At 39.6% G+C, this 21,607-nt stretch overlaps 1 non-coding gene across 1 annotated transcript; it reads right to left on the reverse strand.

Annotated features, from left to right (window-relative positions):
* Positions 1 to 1,443: 1,443 nt before the first annotated feature.
* LOC142175661 (small nucleolar RNA R71) lies at positions 1,444 to 1,547 on the reverse strand. The gene has a single exon (XR_012704754.1). It is a non-coding gene; the product is annotated as a small nucleolar RNA R71 (small nucleolar RNA).
* Positions 1,548 to 21,607: the final 20,060 nt, after the last annotated feature.

Below are 21,607 nucleotides of genomic sequence, written 5' to 3' on the forward strand. Positions count from 1 at the left end.
TCACTTGTTCATGTAATCGAGAGAGGCATAACTTGTGATATCTTTGTATTATATTGTTGGTTGAGTTCATTACTTCTTCTTAGTAATTGAAAGAGACTAGTTGAATCATTGATTAAACCTAGTTAGGAGGATAATCGAGAGAGATTCTCCTAAAAACCAATCCACTACGCATTCTTGCATATCTTCACGTGCTTAAATTAGTTCATCTTGTGAGGTTAAGACTTAATCGAGAGAGGAGTTTTTGCTGAACATTTGAACAAATAATCGAGTGACTTAGAGAGACTCACTTTAACATTAGAAGTGAATTATCTAGAGTTAGATCCCAAACAATTATCCTGCACCTATCCTATCAACCCCTATTTTTTCCTATTGATAACTTCCTTGCTTACCTTTGTTGCGATTGTCATTAGTCAATAGCTTTAGATTCTTAGTTAATTTTAGTTAGAAATCATATAAATTGCAATTGTTGATCATCTTGGATAGCAACCAAGATAGAAACTACGAGAATATTGTTTAAATACAATCCATGTGGATACGATATTATACTATACTATATTTGATTAGCGAGCATAATTTAAGTGTATGTTTCGATCTCGTCAAATTTTGGCGTCATTGCCGGGGATTGGCAATCAATAGTGTTTGAAATAGTTTGTAGTGCTAATTCAAGAATTTTTCTTTGCATTTTATTTTCCCTTTTTATGTTTGGTGTTCTTTGATTGTGCGCAGGTTACAGGTTTAGATTGGTTCATGATTCGAACCTATGTGAAGGAAGTGCTACCATACGAGATGGAGATTGAAAAACAACTGCGCGAGCTAAGGAAGGAAAGAAATATCACCGAGACATTAGAAAAGGTTGGGCAATCCTCAACCAAAGATCTTATGGCTGGAAACGGTGAAGATAATGTAGATTTGGCTGCGATAGAAGCAGCCCAACAAAGAGAACAAGCTGCACGGGATGCTGAGGAAGTAGCTATCAGAGATGCACAGATTATCTATGAAGAAGAGAGGGGTCAGATAATTGCTCAAAATCAACCCTTGGGTGCAGACCAGTTCAAAAATATAGCTCCCATGCCTGGGAGACCATTTGGCGATTATGCTAGACCGATCTATAATCAAGGTTTATCAAGTGTTAGACTACCTCCAATTGCAGCAAAAAATTTTGAGTTGAAGCAAGGGTTGCTTCAAACCCTTCAGAATTATTGTGTTTTCAGAGGGAAGCCGAATGAAAATCCAAACACTCATCTAATGGACTTTGAGGAGATTATGAACACATTTCAATACAATGGGGTGTTACAAAATGCAGTGTACTTAAGGGCATTCCCCTTTTCTCTTAAAGATGATGCTAAGGAGTGGCTTTGGAGTTTGCCTAGTGGATCGATCAGAACTTGGGAGGAGATGACCAGAAAATTCTTTGATAAATATTTCTCCTCAACTAAGATAGGAAAGATTAGAAGAGAAATCCATCACTTCTTCCAGAAAGAGACTGAAACGGTTTTTGAAGCATAGGAGAGGTTTAAGGAGATTGTTAGAAAGTGTCAACATAGCTGAATTGAACTCTGGATGTAACTCCAGGATTTTTGGGAAGGATCAACACCGGTCTCACTTAGAAAATTGAGCAATGTAGTTGGAGGCCCTTTGATGAAGAAGACTCCAGAGGAGATAGTTACAACTCTTGATGAGTTATCTGAAGATGCTAATCAATGGACCTCTGAGAGTGCTAAAAGAAGAAGATCAAATGGTATTCACCAAGTTGATACTAATACATCTGCGCAGGTACAGCTTGATACTATGGCCAAAGAAATATGAAAGCTGACCTTAGCCTTGATACAAAATGAGCCTCACGCAGCCTATGATATATGTGGAAGAGGACACCCTACTTATGAGTGTCAAGTCTCAACTGAGGAAGTGAATGTTATGGGAAATTATAATGCAATGGGTCTGAGGCACCCCGGTTTTTCATGGAGTTCACCTGGAGGTACTGCGAATGCTTGGTAACAAAATAACTCTAGACCCCAAGGACAAGGAGCTCCAGCATACCAAAATCAGCAAAGGAAGCAATTTTAGCCTTAACAGCCCATTCAATCTGACATAGAAGATCTCATGAAGGCCTTCATTTAGAAAACTGATGAGAGGCTTGAAACTCATAGCACAACTATACGGGAACATGGAGCAGCTATCAAAGAACTGGGAACTGGTTTTCGAAACCTAGAAAGACAGGTTGGGCAGCTAGCCACTCTATTGTCTGAGAGGATTTCGGGAACTCTCCCTACTGATACTAAGAGAAATCTCAAAGAAACAGTGAATACTGTAACTCTGAGAAGTGGGCAAGTGTTAAAAGATCCCACCCCAATCCAAAATGATGTGAAACTTGAAAAAAAAAATGGGGAGCAACTGAAGAATGATGTTGATAAAAAGAAGAAGGGCCAGATGAAAGTTGAGAAAAGAAGAAGGGAGAAACTTCGAGAAGGGAGGAACATAATGAGAGCAAGCATATGCCTATTTTACCCTTCCCTCAAAAGCAAAGTAGAGAAAAGCTGGACAATCAGTTTGGGAGATTTCTAGATGTGCTAATAGGTTCATGTAAACTTACCATTCACATAAGTGCTCTCACAAATGACTGCTTATGCCAAATTCTTAAAGGAGATCCTTACAAAGAAGAGGAAAATTGAGGAGACCTCAGTGGTCAAGCTCACAGAGCATTGTAGCGCGATATTGCAAAACAAACTCCCACAAAAGTATGGAGATCTAGGGAGTTTTACTATACCTTACTCTGTAGGAACTATTCATTTTGATAAATCATTATGTGATTATGGTGCATCAATTAATTTAATGCCTCTATCTATTTACAGAAAATTGGAGAAGAAGATTGGAAAGATAAGGTCTGCACCAATATCGTTGCAGCTGGCAAGCCAAACGACTTTAATACCCGAGGGGATAGTGGAAGATGTGTTAGTTCAAGTGAATAAGTTCGTATTTCCTATAGATTTTATAGTGGTGAATATGGAGGAGAACAAGGAGGTCCCCCTCATCCTAGGAAGACCATTCTTAGCAACCGGTAGAGCAATATTGGATATACACGAGAGGAAACTCATGCTTGGAGTGGGTGAGGAGACGGTGACTTTTGAGATGGATGTAGCAAAGGGGGCACAAAAAGAAAAACCAGCGGCAAGTGTTGAGTAAAAAGTGAAGGGCTCAAAAGAGAAGGTTGCACTGAGTGAGAAAGATAAGTATGGGGTGTACCCCAAGAAGGCGAGGAATGGAGCCCGACTTTGACTCAGACCCTGACTAAATGTCCAGGGAAGTTTCCTTTACCTTATGCTTTTTAATTGTGTGTCATGGGGACATGCCACAACTTAAAGTGTGGGGTGGGGGATATATTATATGTTGTATGTATATGTGTTAGTTTTGTTAGTTTTAGTAGTTAGATATAGAAAATAATTGAAAAAACCATAAAAATTGAAAAAACATTATTTTTCCCGACGAAGGATATCATTCGACAGGTTTCTTGATGGTTTAAAGTCGAAAGAAAAAAGACAAAAAGATTTTCTTTTGTTAGGTAGTGTAATAATTCCCCCTTGGTTTTTCTTTTTTCCGCGGTTCTTTTCCAAGGGTTTTATTTGAACCAGAACCGGGTGTATTTAGATTTTGTTTAGGAGTAGGAAATCTTGTGCTGTGATTTGAATTGAAGGCAATATCTCTTAACTTTATTATGCCTTGAGAATAGTAAGTGCTTTAGTTGTGATGCTTAGGCTCAGTTTTGACTCTTGTTTAAGTACCTTAAATTGTAAGATCTTAACGTTGCCTAACTGCTTTGACTAGAGTGACCTGATAATCCAATATTGAGTGAGTTATGTGCCATATGTGTGAAAGATTTTGTGTTATTCTATGCATTGCATTTGATGTCTAGAACATGCTCCGAGTGTTTGCAAAGTGAAATAGTAGTTTTATTCAGTCTTGGAAGGGATATATGTGTTTCTTTGTTGAGTCAGTTATATGCTTTTACCCACCTAATTGTTATGTATTGTAGTTAACCCCTTTGAGCCTGTAATCATATTTCTTTGGCAACCACATTACAAGCCTTACCCATTTGTTTGAATTCACTATCTATTTGAACCTTTTACCTCTCATGAGCACTTGAATTTGTTATGAACTTTATAAAAGTTGAAGTGGGGTGGTTGGTTTGGCTTTTGAGTGGAACTAATGAAATAAGGAGAAAGGTGCACTATATTAAATAAATTAGAGCCACTTGAATGGAAAGAGGAAAAAATAGTTGTATTGTTGTGCAAAATATTCCTTGATAGTGGTAACTCTTGATGTAATTGTGCTTAAAGAAGTAGGGAGTTAATGTATATTGATGTGAAGGTGGAGTTTTGGTTTAACATAAGTGTGGGGTTTTAAACGGTTAATTATGTATGAAAGTGCTAAGGGAGGTGTAGTCACTCTTATATCTAAATATATCCTACCCATCCCGCAGCCTACATTACAACTAATTAAAGTCCTACTTGATCTTTGACTGAATGAGCTCAATTAGTAGAGTATTACAGTACGGGCAAGCCTATGGTGCATCTTTTGTGGCATATGAATGTTGTTTCTGAGAGTGAGTGAATTCTTTCTATCTTGAGTTCCTAATTGTTCTTAAATTTTATTGTGTGTGGAACTACTCTCTATTGTTGTGTGAGAGAACCTGATTCATGATGGAAAGGTAATGTCGTTGACCTATGTTAGAGTAAGTGAGCGGGTTATAAAAATGTGTGGTGCTTTAAAGTCAAATCTTGAGGCTAAGATGTTATGGTATTGTGCTTAATCTGTTTTAAATATTCTTGGTGTGATGAGTTATTAGAGTTATTGAAAAAGGCCGTGTCTATGTGAAGTGTAGTTTGATTGCTCGAGGATGAGCAATGGTTTAAGTGTGGGGTGTTGATGGTAGGCTATAATCTCGTGTTTTAGTCGCTTATTGCACTCTAATTCACTGCACTTTATTCATGTTTGAGCTTTAATTGATAGTGTTTTGCACTTATTGTGTGTTTTATGCCTTGTAGGAGTGATTATGAGCTATGTAGATGTTATGGAATGAATTCGGGCTATTTAGAGCTTTGAAGTCTGAGTAAATGCCCAAGGGATTAAGCCGGGATCGTGTTCAGGGGTCGAGGACCAAGTCTGGATATCAAAACGCAAGCAAATCCATACTCTGAGAAATTTGCACTAATGCGACGCACTATGTGATGCAGTGAAGGAGGGTGGGCTGGTGAGGGCGGGTCAAGCATGACTGACAGGCTTCTAGACTGGCATGCTTCTGAAGAAGGGGTGCATATGTCACATTAGAAAAATCCCACATCGGAATGGGAGAGGAAAGTGAAGAGCTATATAAGGAATGACACAAGTTCACATGTTACGCGCGCTTTTGGGGCTCGAGGTGGCATAGTCCAAAAAGACAAATCCATGCAGGCCTAGGCCCAAAATGAACAATATGTGCCATGGGTTTGGATCATGAAACGGGCAATCCCCACGCTCATTTGAGGGCCTATAGCGATAAATTGGTAGGTGTTGGGAGAAATGAGAAATTAAGGATGAAATTATTTATTAGGAGTCTGACGAGTGAGGCACTCACCTGGTACAACAGGCAGGACCCCCGAAACTAGAGAGAATGGCAAAATATGGTTGAAGACTTCAAGAATCGCTTTAGGTTCAATAGTAAGATCACACCTGACAAATTTGCCTTAGTGAATATACAAAAGAAACCTTCTGAGTCATTACAGGAATACGCCCATCATTGGAGGACCGAGGCAGCTAAAGCACAACCCCCGCTGGATGACAATGAATTAAAGAAATTCTTCATTTGTGCCTAGTAAGGCATTTACTTCAAAAACAATGATGGGAATGATGGGTTAGAAGTTCCCTGAATTGGTCAATATAGGAGATTTCTTAAAAGAAGGCATTAGGTCCGGGAAGATCCAATCCATGACCGCACTACAAGCTGCTAGTAAGGCCATCCAATCTGGTTCTGTCGGCAAATCAAGGAAGAGAAAAGAAGAGGTATCAGCGGTTGTCCCCTTTTACCAATCAGGTCCGCCTCCTTGAACCCACCAATACTCGATGAACCCTCAAATTTCAGCATACCCTACTTATACGCCAGTCTACAATACCCAGCCACATTACAATCCGCCTCGAGCCAATACTTACCAAAACCCACCACGACTATATGCCCCTATCCAAACAACAACTCATTAAAACATACCAGCTTATGCACCAAGGCCACCCCCTAACCTTGAAGCCCGAAATCCCAGAAATTATGCCCCACTTGCTGAACCTTTGGCTCAAAACTGTTCGAAAGCTTGAGAAGAGCAAGCTTGTTACATCTGGTCAATAGATGAATTCCAGACCCACTTACCAAATATTTTGACGCAAGAAAGCATTGTGCATAACTCAGGTGTTCGGGGACACAACACCAAAGATTATTATAGTTTGAGGCACGAGATCGAGATGTTGATCAAGAGTGGAGAATCCAGTGCACACCAGCTCCAACAAATATGAACAACAATCCACTACCAAACCACAGAAACCAAGGAGTGAACATGATAACCTTGGGGGAAGATTATGATTTAAAAGGAACCATCATCACCATTGGTTTCACTCAAATGGAAGGCACAACTCCTCGAGTAGCCCCTTTGACCACAGTATGGTTAAATCCATCGGTAATGGTCTGAACATACCAGCCAAGGCCCACGATACCCACCACGGTTAGGAAAGAGTTAAATTTAAATTACAAAGCATTTTCATGGGCCTATCAATCCAAAGGAAAAGAGAAAATATCAGATACTGCGGCTGCTCATGGGATGACCCATTCGGGAAAGTGTTATATTCCAGAAGTGAACACGAGAAACCCGGACAGGGAGCAAAACTAGAGAAGAAATATAACCGATGCTGGGGTAGCAGAATTTTCGAAGAAAATGTCAGCCAAAGAGTATTCCATCGAGGAACAAATGAAGAATACTCTTGCGCACATATCCATCATGGACCTATTGATGAGTTTTGATAGTCATTGAGATGCTCCAATGAAGGTGCTTATTGGGGTAAGCGTGCCAAGCAACACTACCAGCGAGGCACTAGCTGCAACTACAGGAAAGATAGTGGAAGCCAACAAAGTCTCTTTTGCAAGGATGAACTCCCTTTAGAAGGATGGGACCATTACAAGGCTCTCCATAATATTGTTAAATATGGAGACAAGATAGTATCCACGGTACTCTTCCACAGAGGATCGGGGGTTAACATTTGTCATTTTCCCTCATTACGAGAGCTAAACATCAAGATAGGGTAGATTAGGGAAAGGCATGTCAGAGTCAGGGCTTTCGATGGTTCACAGAAAGACGTCATTGGGGAAATCTATTTAGCATTAAAAGTAAGGTCTGTCAAATTTCTGGTGCTGTTTCAAGTGATGGATATCTCATCTTCCTATAATTTTCTACTGGGAAGGGCATGGATACACATGGCAGGAGCAGTTCCTTCCACTCTACACCAATGCATGAAGTTTGAATCGATTGCCAAGAAATTATGATCCACGAAGAATGTAGTCATGCCGCTTACTTAGAATATGTGGTGCCTTTCATAGAAGGAATCGGCAGAGTCACTTTCCATGCAGTGGAGATTATGCAAACAATGAAAATGGAAGAACCGTCCAACAACCTACCGTCACTATATGGGCTAGGGATAGAAATCAGAGAGATGATAAAGTGCGGTACAAGCAAGGGTCTGGATAGGAAGCCAAGTCTAATTGGATAATAGAGTCGATTCAACTTAAATAACATAAAGTTACCACAAGTTAGGATATCAGCCTGCCCTCGGAGGAGCTCGCATCAGCAGCCCCAGGAAAAGGGTCTTTGTGCCAAATCATGTTCCCCATCAGATGCAAAGTTTGGTACCCGAATAAGAGATCATTGATGGAATAGAGAAGTTGTTTATGGCAATGATCGAGTAATGCTACAACAAAATTGATATCTAGACACCGACCATTCGGGATGCCGATCCAAGAGAGATATTACAGAACTGGATTGCCGGTCCAACCTTGGTTCGCTGGGAGTCTTGGTATTGTGGAATTGTAGTTGTTTTTAAAATAGCATGATAAATTGAGGCCTGAATCATGCCAATACTTTTTTCTTAACTTCTTCTTTTGAACGCATAGACGTTCCCTTTAAAGAAATAAAAATTCTTCGCTTTTCTTAAAATATCGCTTAAACTTAACTATATTTTAATTTTGACCCGCCTTTTTTTTTCAGTGACCAAATTAATAAAAAACATTGTTCCACGATTATAAAATGTAACTGTTTACCTTGAAGAAAGCGCAAATAACGAGCCATATTATGAAGAATATGATGAAATCATGATGCCCGAGAACTTACCTCAAGAGATCGAGCAACTTGAAAGTCAGAAGAAGCCTAACCTAGAAGAGACAGAAGTGGTCAATTTGGGAAATAAATAGGTGGTGAAAGAAACACGAGATAGCATTCACCTGGAAGAAGAACAGAAACAAGAGCTAGTGGAATTACTCAGGCGGTAAGCCGACGTGTTTACTTAGTCATATGTTGACATGACTGGAATGGGTACTTATATTGTCTCACACTGATTACCGACCGATCCTGCATGGCCACAGTCAAACAGAAGTCGAGGAAATTCAAGCAAGACTTAAGTCTGAGGATCAAAGAAGAGGTTACCTAGCAAATTGAGTCAAACATAGTGAGGGTCACAAACTACCCCACTTAGTTAGCCAACATAGTGCTAGTGCCAAAAACGGATGGAAAATTAGGATATATGTGGAATATCGAGACCTAAACAAAGCCAACCCTAAGAATGATGTCACACCCCGACCTCGGGGAGCGCGACCGGCGCTCAATCGAGATAACCCAGCCGAGCAAACCTGTACAATACCTTCTACCCGAACTCACCCATGAACAAAGAGAAGATTTATTTCATTGATTAGACCATAAGAAGATCATGTGAGCAACACCAATTCATTATCATTAGTTACATCCTTTATGAGTCTCAAAATACATACATTTTCATAGTTTGAAGTGGAACATGTGGTACAAATATAACATTACAAGTTTGACTCTCTCAACACTAACATACAACCCACACTATGTCTACGGAGCCTCTAATAGATACAAAAGAGTACGATGATAGTGCCAGCAACAAGGCGCTATACCTCAAAACATACTACACAAGGAACAAAAGATACATGACCCGGAGATGAAGTAGGGCTCACCAAGTCAGCTGGGAAGAGGGTGTACCAATAGCACTGATCAAAGCCGCCTGTTGTGGAACCACCTTTATCCATTAAAGATACAGCGCCCCCAACAAAAGGGACGTTAGTACATATGGAATAGTACTAGTATGAATGACTAAACACCCTCTCAATAGAACGAGTAATAAAGCAAGGAAGAATAATTATTGATTCAATGGGAGCCTCAAACATCAAGACATCAAGTTAGGAGCAAGACAAGTTTTCAAGTAAATTTCCATATTTTAGGTTGGGAGATCTTTAGCACCGATATACCACCGTGAGTTTTCGCACAGAGTCCGATCACAGCCCGATCGGCTAGGCCGTCTCACCCAAAGATATCAACCACAATCACAATCACTATCAAGATCTCAATCATTATCTCAATCACATCCTCAAGCACAATCACCACCATGTGTACGGCATGGCGTCCGATCTCGACACGACCGGCTAGGCCGTCTCACTATAATGCTGTGTGGATCGACATCACCCTTTGCTAGCAATCATCTCATCCCATTTAAGGGGAATAATTTCATCACATCAATCTCATCCCAAACAAGGGGAATAATCACAATACACACCTACACCAGCACGTGTAGTTTTGGGGTTAGGTCATTTCAACCTACCCTTCCTCGGTGACTAACGATACTCCCAAATATTTATTATATAAAGGACTTTCAGTTTATTTTATAGTCTTTTACTCATATTTTCATTTCATTGGCACTAGTGGCCACACAGGTAATGTCATTCTTGGCACGTCGGCCGTATTTCATATGTCATGATCACCCCTTTCACTTTCAAACATCATCATGGATTATCAACAACAAAGCATCTCTAATCATGGCCTTTAGTACACATATGAGAAAATAAGAGTCTTAGGCACATTGGGTTTTCTTCCACAATTTGACATAATACTAGTATTTGAGACATAATTGAAATCATAATATTTCGATACATGGTCACATTTGAATACAATCTTGAAGGATAACACAATATGATAAGGGCATTCAAAATACATTTTGAAAATATAACTTTCGACACAGATTTTATTCGAAATAGTCAAGTTTATAAGAAATAGCTCGGAACATGAGACCTAAGGGCTTGAGCCAATCATAACTACAACTTAGGAGGACATCATGGATTCGATTCTACAAGAGGAGTTTAGCCAACATACCTCGCTTCGAGCTTTCCTTAAATTACTATACAGTTCCGGAAATCCTAGCAACTTTGATCTATTTAGAGACATGATAAAATTGAACCATAATTAAGAAGATATTCATAGGTTCAGCTCACTTGATCATTTTATCAAACACTAGGTGGGCATTATATTTTCAAGGTCCTCCCATGGTGGATTCCTTCATCCCACAACCCAACATCTACCCTTTTGAGCTCAACAACCTTCCCACCACTTTGTTAGACCTAAGAATTACACTCCCCATTACCCATCTTCTACCCCAAACTCGAAATTGAAGACTAGGGTATGGAACCTTACCTCTTGGATGAACAATTTAGCTTAGGAATCTCCCTCACTCTTGACCACTTTCCTCTCTCTAAAATTTCAGTTAGAACCAGCCAAAATAAATCCCAAGTTGCTTTTATAACAATGGGGTCGGGTGAAAATTTCCAAAACTTAAACTCTACGAAGTCGGGTCTGCGGTCGCAGACCGGACCACAAAATAGGTATGCAGCCCGCACAGGGGACCACAGAAAAGGTCACAAAAATTGGGCATGGTTGGACAGGTCTGTGACAGGTCTACGGTCCGCAGATCAGTTATCCGGTCACATAATGGACCGCATAACCTCCATCCAAAGTTTTCTCATGCTAGATCTGCGTTGGATTGTGCGGCCCGTGAAATGGTTATGCGGCCGCATAATGGACCGCAAAACAAACTCCAAAATTGGCCATTTCTCTGCTTCACTCTGTGGCAAATCTGCGGTCCACGGAGTAATTCTGCGGTCGCATAATGGATCGCAGAAATGCCCTATTCGGCAATAATTGTTTTCAACTCCCCAACGCACTGTTCAACCCAAAAGGTTGTAATTCTACAAACCTCAATCACATTACTCTACCTCGGCGCCATGAAACCCCAGGTTTTAGGTGAGATTTTACGGGGTCTTACAGATGATTTTCGTCTCTCGAAAATACATGTTCTCATTGACAACTGTGCAAAAAATGAATTGCAGTCACTCGTGGATGCAGATCCTGATGCAGAAAAGATGGAATTTACCACACCATGGGGAGTCTACTTCTATAGAGTCATGCTGGTTGGTCTCAAAAATGCTGGTGCGACCTACATGATGGCAATGACTACCCTCGTCCATGAAATGATTCACAAAGAGATTGAGTTATACATGGACTATGTTATCATCAAGCTACAGAGAAGTTCTAATAATTTAAATGACCTACTTCCATGATATGGTCATCGGTACAATTTGAAACTAAACCCCGCAAAGTATGCATTCGGAGTTCCTGCTGGAAAGTTGTTGGGATTCATCATTAGTAGAAAAGGAATAAAGTTAGACCCTTCAAAGATCAAATCCATTCAATATTTGCCTCCCCCCAAAAGTATAAAGGACATGATGAGCTTTATCAAGAGGCTAAACTACATCTGCCGGTTCATAGCACAATCAACGCTGATCTGTGAACCAATTTTCAAACTGTTAAAGAAAGATGTTGCCACAAGTGGACCGAAGAGTGTCAAAAGGCTTTTGACCGAATCAAGAAATATTTGTCTAGCCCGCCAATGTTGGTACAACCTGAACCAGGAAAACTGTTGTTATTGTATCTCTTCGTGTTGGATTATATGTTCCGGTACATATTGGGGAAATGTGATGAAACAGGGAAAAAGGAACAAGCTATTTACCACCCGAGCAAAAAATGCACCCAGTACGAGGCTCGGTACACCCTATTGGAATGCACTTATTGTGCTTTGACTTGGATCACCCAAAAGTTGGGACATTACCTATTTACCTACACCACATACTTGATCTTAAGGATGGATCCGCTCAAGTATATCTTTCAGAAACCAATGCCCATCGGGAAATTGGCAAAATGACAGATCCTCCTAAGTTAATTTGGCATTGTGTACGTGACTCAGAAGGCAATCAAGTGACAAGCTCTAGCTGATCATCTTATCGAGAACCCTGTGGACAAAGAGTTTGAGCCACTCACAACTTACTTCCCGGACCAAGAGGTGTTATTTGCAGGAGAGGACATTTAGGACCCATATCCATATTGGAGGATATTTTTCTATGGGGCTGCAAAATTCAAAGGAGTGGGAATCGGAGTAGTTTTGGTCTCCGAATCAGGACAACATTACCCTATTTCAGCAAAGATAAGATTTCCATGTATGAACAATATGGCTGAGTATGAAGCATGCATCATTAGAATCAGGATGGAAATCTATATGAATATCAAAGAGTTGTTAGTCATAGGTGACTCAGATCTACTAGTCCAGTCCAAGGGGAGTGGACAACCAAGCATCAAATTCTCCAATACCTACATTGTGTTAAAGAATTGTGCAAGAGTTCACCAAGATCGAGTTCAAGTACGTCCCCCGAGTCTAGAATGAATTCGTCAATGCTCTCGTAACATTATCATCCATGATTCAACATCTCGATAAGAACTACAATGACCCCATCGAGGTGGAAATCCGAGACCAACATGCCTATTGTTTCCATGTAGATTAAGACACAGATGGTAAGTCATGGTATTATGACATCAAGAAGTTCCTCAAGATGAGAGAATATATAGGGAATGCCACCAACAACTAGAAGTAGACACTAAGAAGATTGGACAATATCTTCTTTCTCAACGGGGAAGTCCTGTATAGGAAGACCCTAGACTTGGGTCTGATAAGATGTGTGGACACCACGGAAGTGACTAAGTTGTTGAAGAAACACAAGCAGGAACATGCAAACCACACATGAACAGGTTCACTTTTGCCAAGAAGATTCTCAATGTAGGATATTTTTGAATGATTATAGAAGGAGATAGCATTCACTACGTGCAGAAGTGTCATCCGTTTCAGGCTCACGAAGACTTCATTCGAGTTCCACCAAATGAGCTTAATGTGATGGGTTCCCCTTGGATATGTTTCGCTTGGGGCATGGATGTGATCGGGCCCATAGAGCCGGCTACGTCAAACGACCATATTTTTATTCTAGTGGCCATCGACTATTTTACTAAGTACAAGGCTTCAACATACAAAGTCATCATAAAGAAGGTGGTAGCAGACTTTGTCCGCAATAATATAGTCTGCCAGTTCGGGATTACTGAGTCGATCATAACAGACAATGCAGCCAATATCAACAATGATCTCATGAGAGAAATTTGTGAGATGCTTAGAATCATCCATTGCAACTACACGGCTTACAGGCCACAGATGAACAAAGCAGTTGCAGAAGCCGACAAAAATATCAAGATGATCTTACGAAGGATAGTAGACAACCACAAACAATGGAATGAGAAGTTCCTATATGCTTTCCTTGGATACCGCACCACGTTGAGGACATCATCTATCGGGGTAACTCTATACATGCTAGTTATTGGTACGAAAGCTGTGATACCCGCGGAGGTCAAGATACCTTCTTTGCGGATTATCCAAGAAGTCAATATGGACGATACAGAGTGGATACGTAGCATACATGAGAACCTGATGCTCATTAACGAGAAAAGAATGGACGCAGTTTGTCATGTTCAACTTTATCAGAACAAAATGATCAAGGCAATCAACAAGAAATTGAAATCCAGATAATTTCCACTAGGGCAATTGGTATTGAAGGAGATATTCCCTCATAAGATGAAGCTAAAGGAAAGTTTGCACCTAATTGGCAAGGTCTGTATGTGGTACATCAAGTCCTTTTAGGAGGAGGAGCGATTCTAGCAAAAATAGATGGTGAAGTAAGCACAAAGCCCATCAACTCAGATGCAATCAAGAAGTACAACATTTGAAGATAGTTAAATTAGAACTTTTGGTTTCATTTCTATGTAAGCAAAGCTACGCTCGACCTGAATTCCTACCGTGGGATACGTAGGCAGCCCACATAGGGTCCGGTCCCATTTGTAGTAGAAAATCCAAATATCATTTCGATGTACTCGGAACTACGCCGTGACTTGATTTTCCTCGGTGGGATACGTAGGCAACACACATCGGATTGGGTCACTTATTGTAATTGAACTACATTTTGACTTGATTTCGTTGGATACGTAGGCAGTCTGAGTCAAGACTCAGTCATATCATTTTACCTATTAATATTTTTCCTTATTTCCTAATGTAATTGAACTACATTTTAACCTGATTCCATTTGGATACGTAGTCAGCCTGAGTCAGGCTCAGTCACTTTAATTGTTTCTTCACTTGTACCCTCAAACTACGTTTAGACCTAATTCATTTAGGATACGAAGGAAACCTAAAAAGGTTCGATCAATACCCTAGGAAAACCTTGCATTTATAATATATCATTTGGATTAGGAGAAGATCTCATCATCAAAGCGGCTTCGCCATCCGGGAAACATTTGAAGAAGGCATCAAACTCAAAATTAGATCTTTGCAAAACTACGTCGCTGGCCAGACCAATCTGAGAGTTCAAACTCAAATAATGGCTTGTAGTCAGGAATAATCCTGGGCATGCTTTTCTTATCCTTATTAATTTACATTGAATGCTTTGACGTGTTTATTGTGTAGTGCGTAGACGCACTCGTGTCCTGACTTACTTCAAATTCAAACACTCAGTCATTTAGAGACTTCAAAGTCAAACACTCTGTCATTCGGAGACTTCAAATACAAACACTCGATTATTCAAAGACTTCAAAGTCAAACACTCTGGCATTTGGAGACTTCAAATTCCAACACTCTATTGTTCGGAGACCTCAAATTCAAATACTCTGTCACTTGGAGACTTCAAACTCAAACATCCCATTCCCTACAAAATTCCCAAATAATACTCCATCACTCAGAGGCTTCAAACTCAAAATTCTCATTCCCTATAAAATTCCAAAATATTACTCTACAGCTTGGAGACTTCATATTCAAACATCCCATTACCCAGAGAATTCTGTTACACCCCCTGTTTTCGTACGTAAAAGTACGTTATAAGTCAATTGATGTATGTGCAGAAATGAGATCATCTTTGAAGGTATATAAAGTAAGTTAATCATTTTACCTTGGAGGTTACAAATATATAATATCATGAAAAACAAGTACCAAGAGGGTTGGAAGGTTTAGAAGCTAAACGAATTGAAGAAAACAAGTTTCGTCGAAAGTCGACAAGTTGGGGATGTTATAACCCATACTTTTGGGGTGAGACTAGGGTTATTAACATGATAATAAGGTTATGTTATGAGTTATTTTAGTCATATTATAGTCGTGTGTTAAATTATAAAGTCAAGCGAGTTGTGGAACAAAAGTCGATAAAAGTCGTCACAAGTTACGTTCATAAGTTTTACTGAAATTTGGGTCTAATGTCACTGAGATTTTCTCCAAATATACTTGTATTTAAGGGGTGATCTACCCACAACATTGAATATCTATAATTCTAATTTCCAACGCATTAAACCGTTTATCAATATAACATCGGAGTAGAGAGATTCGCATTTTTGCAAGTTTGCGCAGGCAGCCCCTATGGGACCCACTTGGTTGGTGGCCGACCTTCTCCAATTTTTATCTCATTTTTGGGATGATCTTTGCTCATTTCTCGACATATTTCCATCCTCACACTCTCCAAACCCTCCCAAACAGTTCCCTCAATATTCCAAAAAAATACACCATAACCCAACATCAAAGTTAGCCAAAGATGAGGAATAACCCCTCTATGGTGTTGTGATGTGAATAAGGATGAAGGTAAGATAAGTTAAGCTTAGGGTTCAAATTGTATCTACTTCCTTAGGTATGTTTAATATCCTTTTGGTGTTTTTTAAGTTTAATTACATGTTGATTGTGACGTTGGAGTGAAAGATTACAATATAGCACTTGAAAGGGGAAGAGATGTTGTTATCTTTTGTTGAATTATTTTAAGGCTATATATATATGGTGTTATGGTTGTAAATTGTGAAAAGTAACTTGATTATGATATGTTTTCTATTTTTATTCATGTCTATATGTTTATCAAGTGAATTGATGAAAGAAACAAATGAAACTTGTGATTGGATGTGAAGATTAGCTTGAGTAAATGTTAACACATCTACGGTGTTGTATTGCCATTGAGGGCTGTTGTAAGCTAAGTATAGCTTAGATTTATACTTGAAGCTACTGTAGGAGGTAAGTATATTATTTTCTTGCATGTTCTTAACGTTATCTTCATGTTGATTAAGTTAAATGGATGGACTAGACATGAACCAGTGAATAAAGTTGCTAATTGAGGATAGTCGGAGTTGTGGACTGTTTTCTTTGTTATAAATATATGGTATACAGCTGGAATAATTGATGAATGACTTCATTATAATGCTAAGGATACTGCTAAGTTAAAGTAAGAAGTCTATAAGGGGTGATATGGGGTATACGGATTCCAATCCGAGCTTGCCGCTCGTCGTGAAGTAGTTGTGATTTGTTGTTGTTATATGGTATCTTATTATTGATACTTATATGTTGCTGGATTGCTATGGTTGTTGTTTTTGGTATATGGTATTGAAGGAGGTCCTTGTTACGGGGGAGATGCTGCCCGAATTTACATACAGATATGTTACAACTCCAGAATGTTATGCAAGCACGACGTCGGGGAGAGGTAGTAAGAGTTCCCAGCCAGGATGTTAATTAATAAATAAGTGTGAATGGGCACTTGATACATAAAGAGCCAGTACGAGAGGTATCACGCCCCAACCTTGGGGAGCGCGACCGGTGCTCAACCGAGGTATCCCAGTCAAGCAAGCCTACTTGATACCTTCTACCCAACCTTACCCATGAATAATTTGAGAATCAATAACAAGAGGTAGACAAGAGAATGACAGACTTCAATATTATATTTCATTACTTACAACAGCTGCATTGATAATTACCAAAAGGTTACAAGTTCATATTTTAAAAGTGGAAATATGTCTAACAACCACAACATCTTTAGTTTATTTTCCCCAATCAAGACACAGCCTATAATATGTCTATGGAGCCTCTAGGTGAACATGAGTACAATATGGAAGTGCTAGTGACAAGGCCCCGGCTATACCTCAAAGTACAATGTACAAAATAAAATGACATAAGGCCCCGATGTAGAACAGGGCTCAACAAAATCCGCTGAGTAGAGCGTAGGCTGTATCAAGGATCAATGCTACCTGCTGAGGAACCATATGCATCCATTAAAGATGCAGCACCCCCAAAAAAGGAACATTAGTACATGTGGAATAGTACCAGTATGTAAATCTAAATACATTCTCATAGAATGAGATGCCAACATAAATGGAAAGAAATGTGGGAGCAGTAAGTAAATCAATAATATTTAAATGCCAAAATAAAAGCAATAAAAAACTTCAAGTAAACATTATTATTTTAAGTTGGGAGATCCTTAGTACCGACACACCACCATGCACATGGAATGGAGTCTGATCTCTGCCCGATCGGCTAAGAAGTCTCACTCCAATGTATACGGGTGGACATAGAAACACAACACCACCATGTGCGTGGCATGGCATCTGATCCCCGCCCGATCGGCTAAGCCGTCTCACCACAATGACGTGTGGGTCGACATGGTCCTTGCTAGCTATCAACTCATCCCAATAAAGGGAAATAATCTCAATATAATATAATGGGGACTCACCCTTCAGGCAACTCCTACACCGGCACGTGTAGTTTTGGGCTAGAGCATTTATAATCCAGCCTTCCTCGGTGATCTAACGATACTCCTAAAATAGTTTCTATATAAAAGAAAAGCATGCATCTCATAGCCTTTTTATAATTATTTTCATTCCATTTGCACTCTTGGCAATACATGATATTCTATATTCTCGGCATGATGGCCACATTTCATATTACATATTATCATTCCTTTACTTTCAGGGATCATCATGAGTCATCAACATGGAGAACATTTGAAAATCATGACTTTAAATACATGAGTAATAAGAGTCTTGAACACATTGAATTTTCTTCCCAAAAGAGATCATAATAATTTTCAATTGAAACATGAGCTAAAATCACAAGCATTTGGATAAACTAACCATAGAAGCGATTTGGAACAATAGGAATAGGAACTTGATCAAACCATAATTGAAGTTACGAGAAATTCATGGAATCCGATTCTACGGAAGGGGGTTTAGTGAACATACCTCGATTGAGATTTTCTTAGAATTACTACAATGTTCCCCTACTCTTAGCAATTTCAATCTATAGAAACATAACCAAATTAGACAATCATTAGGGAGGCGTTCATAGACTTAACCATTATTAGTGTTTCATCAAACATTAAGGTTACAAATTCGACTACAAGGTTCTATAATAGAGTTTCTTCACCCCACAGCCAATTTCAAACAACAACCTACCCTTGATAGTTCAACCACCCCCATATCACCTTCATCGATACATGGATACCCAACGACACACCCCCAAATCAAGAACCACACCTCACATTCCTCTCACACACCGCAAATTTGAAATAGAGGGCTTAGGCTTTCGATCACCATCCCATAAACCCCAAAATAATAAAATTTTACTCATAAATGCATGATAGTACATTGAATGTGAGCTAGGGATAAGGTCTTACCTCTTTAGTAGAAGACTTGAGAGTTTTCCTTCTTGAATCCCCAAGATTTGAGCAAGAGTTTGAAAAGTAGAAATGTTGAAGCTTCTCCTTCCCTCTCTCTCTCTAAGTTACTTCCCTCACTCTAAAAATATCCGCTTATTCCTTCAAATATGACCCATGATGCCTTTTATTAAAATAGGGTCAAGTTAGAAAATTCTCAAAAGTGACCCTTCGAACCAAATCAGCGATCGCAGAATGCACCACAGAAAGGTTGTGCGGTCTGCGAAATAGTCTCCAAAAATCTTGGTTCACCTGATCAAGTCTGCGACCGATTCTTCGGTCCGCAGATCGATTCTGCAGTTGTACAGTGGACTGCATAATCTTATTCCAAAATTTCCCATGTTGATTATGCGACTGGCATGCGGTCCGCAAAATGAATCTTGGTCGCACATTGGACCGGAAATGGACCTCAAAATCTAGTTTCTCCTGGTTCAATCCGCGATGATTCTGTGATCAACAAAACAGATTTGCGATCGCATAATGGACCACAGAAATGCCATATTCTGCAAATGTTTCACCAACTCCACAATGCATTGCACAGTCCAAAAGTGTGTACCTTCCAAACACATTAGCCTACCTCGGCACCATAAAACCTTAAATCCTTAGTAAATACTTATGGGGTCTTACAAGAAGTAAGGTAAGACAAAAGACATAACCCAAGAGAGGTTACGCGGAATATAGATATGAGAATGGACCAATGAGTAGTTGGTAGTTGATTCTGGAAGAGCCTAGTTATTATGGCTAGACAAGAGGACATAGATAAATTAGTAGATCGTGCAAGATAAACGTAGTGAACTCCAGCATAGGAAATTCAGTCTTGCAGATAAGAGATCATAAGCCTTGAGAAATATTCATATAGGAGTTGGGGTAATTAAAGATATTGTATTAGTGTTACGGAAATAAAAGAGAGTGCCACTGGGGAGACAATAAAAATTTCAGTTCAGAAGTAACCCTACGAGCACAAGGGCACGGAGGTAAGTAACTAAGGATAATTATTAATGAGTAAGAACATCAAAAATTCCATCGGGTATACGATGTAATAAGCTCGCAGCTTTACAAGAGTCAGAGTGTCTCCCCCAAGTACTACAACGAAAGACTAGCTGAGGAAATAAGGAAGAAGGCTTCAACCTAAGCATAGTAACCTGAAGAAGAAATGATCTTGTAACAACAATCTCACTACAACATTGTATGCACTCCATAAGAAAGTGGTGCGTATCATGACTAATGAACGGGAAGTAAAATCAAATGTGTCATGCCCTATCCTCGGGAAGCGCGACCGGCGCTCAACCGAGTGAACCCGACCGAGCAAGCCTGTTAGATACTTTCTACCCAATTAACCCATGATCAAGAGAAGACGGGATTTCATTAATAATACAGTAGGAATCTCATTCATACAATCCTAAATCATTTCATTAGTCATTTCGCTTTTAAGTCCCAAACTACACATTCTTATAGTTCAAGTGGAGCAAGTGATCAAATACAACATAACTTGTTTAACATTCCGAACACCCATATACAACCCGCATAGTCTCTACGGAGCCTCTAAAGATACAAAGGAGAGTAAAGATGGTGCCCGCAACAAGGTCCTGACTATACCTCAAAAAGTGACCATAATATAAACAAAAGGTACAATACATGACCCCGGAATGAAATGGGGCTCACCAAGTCCGCTGAGAAGAGGATGCAGCACTATCTGTGATCAACATTGTCTGCTATGTAACCACCTGCATCCATTTAAAGATGCAGCGCCCCCGGCAAAAGGGACGTTAGTACCGCTGAATAGCACTAGTATGTATAGCTAAACACCAACTCAATAGAATGAATAATAATACAAGAAGAACAGTCAAGAATTCAATAAGGGGTTCAAATAATAGTAAAACAACAAGTTAAGGATCATATACATTTTCAAGACAATTTCCATATTACTAGGTTGGGTGACCTTTAGCACCACTATCCCACAATTCACAATACCCATGTATTCTTACATGGAGTTCGATCTTTGCCCGGTCGGCTAGGCTGCCTCATCTTAGGCATTACCACAATTTCATTATAACTTTCCAGCACAGTACCACCATGTGTGCGGCATGGCATCCGATCATGGCCCGATCGGCTAGGCCATCTCATTGGAGACATTACCATAATTTCATATACAATACCACTGTGTTCTTATACTGATTCCGATCTCGGCCCGATCGGCTAGGCCATCTCAATTGAGACATTACCTTTTTCAGTCAATCATCTCACATCGTACTTTTTTCATGTACTTTCGATTCATTAACACTAGTGATTACGATTACAAAGTCATTCTTGGCACTTGGACGTATTTCATAGTTCCAGGACCCTTTTCCACACTCAATATCATTATCAAAATCAATAAGGCTCCCCATTCAAGACAGTAAATTCACATATGAGCCATTTGGGAATCTTAGGCACATAGAGGCTTTTCATACAATTTGGCATAACAACCTTTATTTCGATCTTGACATAAAGTCTTAACCTTTCTAACACATATTCCACATTGTAAAACACATCCTCAATGACAACATAACATGATGAAGCATTTAGAATAAATATTGAACTTACATCCTTCAACACAAATACGTTAGAAAT

Source organism: Nicotiana tabacum, chromosome 21 (assembly GCF_000715075.1).
Source record: "Nicotiana tabacum cultivar K326 chromosome 21, ASM71507v2, whole genome shotgun sequence".
Taxonomy (NCBI): Eukaryota; Viridiplantae; Streptophyta; class Magnoliopsida; order Solanales; family Solanaceae; genus Nicotiana; species Nicotiana tabacum.